Below are 7037 nucleotides of genomic sequence, written 5' to 3'. Positions count from 1 at the left end.
TTCCTTTCTCCTTCCTTCCTTCCTTCCTTCCTTCCTTCCTTCCTTCCTTCCTTCCTTCCTTCCTTCCTTCCTTTTTAAAGTAATCTCTATACCCAATGTGGGTCTTGAACTCACAATCCTGAGATCAAGAGTCACACACTCCACTGACTGAGCCAGCCAGGCATTCCTCCTTCCCACCTCTTTTCTAAGATCTTATACCTCTTTTTGATATTCTTCCAGCTTCTCCAAATAGTATCTCAATTTTTGGTTAAATCTACATACAGGTTTTCTTTATTATGATTATCATAACTACAGCTTTTTTGTTTTGGTACTTTTTGTTTATTCTAGAATAATCACTTAGGCTTAGGTACACCTTCCAACATGCCTTTCCATGCCAGCTTCCACCTGGTCAGGCCTGTCAGTTTATCAGCTCTCTTTTCTCCTTGGAGACGTTGTTCTGGAACCGTCGGACTCTTGCCCTGTCATGCAGGTACCCTCCAGACTGCTACCTGGTTCTAGTCCAGAACTTTATTTTACTCACTCCTGTGATGGAGTTCATGCTTCCTGGATCTTGCAGCTCTACCTGTTTGTTTCCTACCTAGTCTTAGTGGAGTTCATTCTTCTCTAATATCTTCAGATGCCTTCTTCTCATGTTCAGTTCACAGTCGGCTTGAGTATGGACTCCTAGTTTTGAAATTATTTTTACCTAGAATTTCGAAGGCATTTTTCCCACTAAATTCTGGTTTCCATGCTGCTATTGAGAAGTCTGATGCCATTCAGATTTTTGATCCTATTTTATGACCTAATTTTCCTCTCTCTGAAAGCTTTTATCCTTGGTGTTCTGAAATGCCATAAAAGTACGCCTTTGTTCTTTTATTGTTTGGAAACTTGGTGTGCCCTTCAGTCTGAAGGCTCGTGCCCTTCAGTTTTGGGAAAGTTTCTGGTATTATTTCTTTGATAATTTTATTCTCTTGATTTTCTCTGTGTTCTCGTTCTTAAATTCCTATTTGTCAGCTGATGGATCTCCTGGCTTCATCATCTAACTCTAATTAGAAAAAAACATCTCCCATTGTCCATTTCCTTCACTTTCGGTTCTGTTTTCTGGAAAACTTTCTTAGCTTTATTTTCTGGTGCTTCTACTGACTTCAGATTTACGTTCTTATGTTTGTAACTTCCGGGCATTCTTGTCTCTGTTTCTTGTTTCATCCATGCCTTGCCTTTCTTCATCTCAGGGAAGATAAACCTTTGTGGTTTTCTTCTCTTTGCAAAGTATGTACTTATACTAGTTATCAGTACTACATAGCAGATTACACCCGGACATACTTTTGTGGCTTAAAACAACATTTCCTGTCTTACAGTTTCTGTGGGCCAGGAATCTGGTAGGACCTAGCTGGGTGGTTCCGGCCCAGGATCTCTCCTGAGTTTGCGGTCAATGTATCAGCTAGGAACGGAGTGACTTAAGGCATGGATAGAGACGAGGATCTGCTCCGAAGCTCAGTCATGTGGTTGGTGGCTGGAGGCCTCCACTCATCACCACATGGGCCTTTCCATATGGCTGCCTGACATGGCAGTTGGCTTCCTCCAAAAGTGAGCGATCAGGGAGGGAGAGAGAGAGTACTAAGATAGAAGCTGCAATGTTTTTAATAATCTAATCTCAGAGAGAACGATCGTCTCTTTGGCCGTATTATATCAGTCATGCCGGCCAACCTTGGCAGGGGTTGGGGACCACACAGAGCATGAGGACCAGGAGGGAGCCAACCCGCAGGAGGCTGGCTACCACAGCACTGGCTCTGAATGTCACCCATTTGTTGTTTTGGTTTCTGTTGTTCACCCTGGAGACTTTTCTCAAATATCTGGTGACCTCTGTCTGTCCCAACACACTTAAGAGTGAAGCGTGCAAGCTGATTGGAGGCTGTGTGTACGTGCCTGCGTGGAGAGCCTGTAGACTGTCTCTATATTTGGGTTCTTCCCAAATTGAGGATTTGACGGCAGGAAGTTTATTTAGGAGGTGAAAGACACCCCAGTTGGGTAATGGGTTGTGGAACACGGAAGGGAAGGCTAACAAGAAAGGGTGCGTTACGAGACCAACCACTGCTGCGTGTGTTTGGAACTCGATCCTGCGGAGAACTCTGAGAAATGGGGCGAAACACGCCCCTCAAGACTACCACACCTGCATGATGATGGAGCAGGGGCATTTATGCCCTGTTGTGAATCACTGATTGAGGACTATGGGGGAGGGTAAAGTCAGGACCTGTCCACCTGCTACAAGAGGGCAGAGCAGTGTTCTGAGGTTTCAGGGGAACCTGCAGACACAAGATACAGGTACCGCTGTTGGAGTCTAAAGGAGCGCTCAGGAGTGGATGAGGTCTGAGCACTGACACTGGCCATGGGCTTCACGGCAGGGAAAGACAGACAGCTTGCTTTTTACTTCGACTGCCAAATGTCAGTATATTTGTAAATCTTTCCTCTGGAGGACGTTTTAGTCTCTGCAGAGAAGGAGCCTCTGATCTCTTGCCTAGGGTGGGGTTGAGGTCCGGCTTCTGGTGTTCTGGAGCTGGCAGGGGGGTTGGCTGGGTGGGGCTGTTGCTCTCAACACGGACGCTTCTATTCAAGCCTCTTCTTGTTTGACACTGTGCCTGACCCCACCCTCCGTGAACTGATATCCCTGAGTCTGGGTCTGTCTTGTTCACTCCCCCAAGAATGAGCCTCAGGTCACCCCTAGAGGTGTGGGTGGAGGGGGGGAACCTCGTTGTATGGAGCTTGGGCAAGGTCCCCGGGACTCCACCAGACCTTGCCGCACCTGTGCCTCACCTCGGCCTTCCAAGTATTCAATTTCCACGATTTGGAGAAGTTCTTTGGGCACACACCAGCGAGGTTCCCCCCTCCCCGCCCCCAACCTGCAGGTCATGACCTTTGTCCCGGTCCCTGGCCAGGACACCCAGCTATGTCAGCCTCCCGGCGTCCTCACGCTGGGGACTGCATGTCTCTCATTCGGTGTGTTTCTGCTTTTCCACCTCCTTGTTTAGGGGACCGTTGACATAAGGCATCGGAAAAGTCTCAGTCCCCCATTTCAGTATCTATCAGTCACAAAAAGTTCTTTCAGTCCTTGGGAACTTGCAGTGACATTTCCCTTAGAAAACTTGTTTTCAATAAAACGGCTAGTCAACGCAGAATTAGACCGGTTCTTCCGCGCTAATAAACACAGACGTCTCATGTCTTCACCCCAGTCAAGACTTACCCCTCACTAGCGCCAAGTCCAATGTAGGCTGCGCCGCCCCCTTCCGACCCGAGGCTAAGCCATGCGTAGTGCCACTCCGCGGTGGCCACGGCGGGGCACACTGGGGTCGCCGTGGTGTGAGCGGGTGCACTTCAAGGGCCGGGGCCTGAACTGCCCACAACCCACCCGCCACGTGGTTCCTAGCGGCGCGGTAGGGCGGCTGGGAAACCAGGAGGACGCAGGCGCACTCGGAGAGCACGAGGCTCCGCCCTGCGGTGAGGGCGGCTGGGAAACCACGATGCCGCATGCGTACTTGGAGAGCACAGGACTCCGTCCTGCCGCGAGGGAAGCTGGGAAACGACGACGACTCAGGTGCGTGTGAAGAGTAAGCGGCCCCGCCCTGTCGCCAGGGAGGCTGGGATACCGCGATGACGCATGCGTGCTTGGAGAGCACAGGGCTCCGTCCTGCCGCGAGGGAAGCTGGGAAACGACGACGGCTCGGGTGCGGGTGAAAAGTAAGCGGCCCCGCCCTGCCGCCAGGGAGGCTGGGATACCGCGACGACGCATGCGTGCTTGGAGAGCCGGGCCAGAGCACGCGCGGAACGCGCGCGGAGCCCGCGGGTCAGGTCACCACCTTCGGGGTGCCTTCCAGCCTCGGAATCCGGAAGGGCGCGGACCCGGAGGAGGTAGATGGGCCTGTGGCGGCGCCACGGCGGGCCTCCTCTGCTGGCACGCCTCCTCCACGGCCTACAGGGTGCGCCTGGCGTCGTTTTGCCGCTCAGGGTTTGCGGGGCTCAGAAAGCAGAACGGATACCGCGGCCGCCTCATTTTTCGGTGACCTGCCGCGGGGAGGACGGGGAACATTCCGTGAGTCCTGACTGTCGGCCTGGGCTGCTGGCGAGATCTCCGTCACTGCCCGCGACCCCCACACCAGGCTGCCCTGCGGGTCCGTTCGTGGGTCCGTCTTGGCCACGAGAAGAGCTCGCCTCGCGTGTCCCCAGCGACGCTCACCAGCCCATCCAGTGAGTCTCGTGGTGTCCTGGGATGCTTCCTGTTGCCGACTCTGAGGTCTGCGTCTCCTGTAGGACCAGCTCTGCCGACCACCGCCGCACCTCCTGCATTTAGCTCCGACCTGTGCAGACACGCCAAGGCAGGGGCAGGTAAGGCCTGAGTGACGCTCGTGTGTTTTAACGGTTGCGGGCTTGCTGGGTGGGCAGTCACTGAGCGATGGCGCCAGGACACGTGGGGGAGGGGGGTGTGTGTGTCCTCACGCAGGCTCCGTGGGCCTCTTGGGGCGCTGTCATTGGCTCACAGTTCTGCGCCGTGGGAAGGACAGCCGTAGCCAAGATGCTGTGGGACTGTCCCTCCGAATGGGTGTCTGGCTGGCCTTGCGAGTTTGAGGGTGGAGACACCCTGTCCCCCCTCTGTGGACCTAGGCACCGATGCCCGCACTAGCCCTCAGACCTTGGCATGACAGAGGATTCTGTGGGTACGGGCAGTCTCTGGGGCATTGTGGGGTGGGGAGATGCCCAGGAGAGCCCAGTGGTTGGGGCCGGAGGGAAGTAGTGGACGAGGCGGTGGCGGTTATACTGTTGTGTTGGTAACACGTGTGCTGACTGTGGCTCGTGAAGACCGCCTCATACTGAATACGATTTGGGGGCAGGGTCAGTTGGGAGTTCATGATCATTGAGCCTCGTGCACTGCCCTTTCCTTCCTCATTGCCCTCCCCACCGTCCCCACAGCTGAGTGTGGGCTCCCCGGCCCTTCTGTGGGTTTGGGGGGGGGGGCTCTTACTGCTCCAGCAGCGGAGCAGTGAACGGAGTGTGCAGACCTGCGTTCCTTTTGCGATTTGCACGTGCACGGTCGTCCAAACATGTGGAATCGAGGAAACTGCTACAGAGCCTTCTGCTTTTTTTGTTCAACGGCTTCGTCAAAATATAATCCACATACCCTGCAACTCGTTGTCTGAAACGTGCGGCTGAGTGGCTTCTGGAATGCTCACATAGCTGTGCAGGGACGGCTGCAGTAGAACAGTAGAACTTCCATTGCCACTAAGGGAAACCTCATATGTTCTAGCTATGACCCCCATGTCCCCCTCTCCCAGGGAGCTGCCCATCTGTTTTCTGTCTCTGGATTGGCCTTTTCTAGACATTTCCCATCTGGGAGGTGGTCCCCAGATTTCTCATCTCAGTTTCCTGAAAGGAATATGGGGGTGGTCTTCTCTCCTCTCTTAGCCTTGCTAGTCTTGCACTGGGAACCCCCCCCCCCATGAGGGAGCTAGGCAGGAGTTAGGGATAGGGCAGGGTGGGGCCAGGTGATTGGCGAGTAGGGTGGAGGGTTGAGATCAGGGTGAATGAACCCCGGAGGCCACCAGGCCCTGGTCGGTGCCGGTGTCTGTCAGCCCAGTTCAGTCGGGGAGGCAGGGCCCGTGAGCTGGGTGGTGTGTGTGGCCTGTGCCCATTGGGTGCCCTCAGGGGATGCCTACATGACCTGGGGTTCCCCAGGCTGGGAGTTAGGGCACTGACTACAGAGTTCTCGGCATCTGATAGTGACAGCGCGGGGGGAGGCGGCTATGTTTAGAAATAATTACTCTGTCTTGTGCAGAGGTATTAAGTCATCCTCTCTGGCAGTTGCAGGAATTAGCTCGAGGCATCCCTGACAGAGCAGCAGTGACTGTTGCCGGCTTGTCACAGACATGGGCCACGTGGAGGCAGGGAGAGGGACAGGGAAGCTGGTGGCTGTGGGAGAGAGGAAGCTGTCCACGCTCAGACGAACGTGTTATCCTAAGAGCCTTTACCACGGGTGTGTGTGTAGCTGCTCCACAAGGGGACACCCGCAGAGGGACGCTGACCAAAGCCATTCATCACGCACATGTTTATTAAAGGCACCTGATGGCCGGACCCAGTTCTAGGCGCTGGGGCTACAGCCCAGCTGTGAGCAAAGTCCTTGCTCCCATTCTAGTGGGGGAGGACGAGTAACACACACACAGAGCAGGTGAAAACAAAGCCGGTGCACGTCAGGCGGCACTTGTGCAAGCCCTGAGTGAGGCCAGCGGGTGACCTGGGGCAGAGAGTTCCGGGAGCTGGATCGGCATGTGCCAAGGCCCTGTGGCAGGAGGGAGGGGCAGCGAGGGGGCTGGAGTGGAACCAGACGTGTGAGAAGTTGTCAGAGGGGAGCAAGTGGCCAGAGTGGGTTTAACTCTTGGATCACAGAACTTTCTGTTTTCACATCTTCCCCTTAATCTCAGGTGTAGCTGGCACGTAGTAAAAGGCTCTGATCTTAAGCCTCTAGTTTGATGAGTTTTGCCCCTTTATGGTCTCCCTGCCTCCCCCCCGCAGCCAGGGCGCCCTCGGATCTGATTTCCAGCGCCAGGCAGTATGTTATGTTCTAGAACCTTACGCATGTGGATGCACACAGTGGGCAGTCTTTGGCACCTGGATTCGTTCGCTCCGTGGAGTGTACTTGAGATCCATCCACATTGCTGTGTGTGTCAGACGCGTGCCTCTGTTTCAATACCGAACGATGTTCCGTGGTACGACAGATGGGCCACGGCTTCTTTACCCATCTTCGCGCTGACGGACGCTTGCTCGTTGCCAGGTTTGGGCAGGTTTGAGTCGAGCCACTGTGCACGTTCCCACACACGCATCTCTGGCCTTTTCTCTGGGGGAGGGGAGGTGGCTCTTGGAGGGTTTTGAGTGGAGGGGGGTCCTGATCTGACCTGGGTTGGGTTCTGGCTGCTGGGTTGAGAGTAGGACGCAGGGGCAGGTGGAGGTGGGGCCCTCTGCGCAGCAACCCTGCAGGTACGTGATGTAGGTTGAAGCACGTCGGCACGTGGGCCTCA

General features: G+C 54.7%; 1 protein-coding gene across 1 annotated transcript in view; it reads left to right on the top strand.

Moving 5' to 3' along the window:
* Positions 1–4112: 4112 nt before the first annotated feature.
* The window catches only part of RBFOX3 (RNA binding fox-1 homolog 3), a 464942-nt gene continuing 462017 nt past the window's right edge, over positions 4113–7037 (top strand). The window contains exon 1 of the mRNA XM_040456586.1: positions 4113–4356. The gene's annotated coding sequence lies outside the window, so the exon portion shown is untranslated. The remainder of the gene's footprint in view (positions 4357–7037) is intronic.

The sequence above is a fragment of the Herpailurus yagouaroundi genome, unplaced genomic scaffold (assembly GCF_014898765.1).
Source record: "Herpailurus yagouaroundi ecotype Mexico unplaced genomic scaffold, PumYag 217, whole genome shotgun sequence".
NCBI lineage: Eukaryota > Metazoa > Chordata > Mammalia > Carnivora > Felidae > Herpailurus > Herpailurus yagouaroundi.
This window is presented reverse-complemented; position numbering and strand designations above follow the sequence as displayed.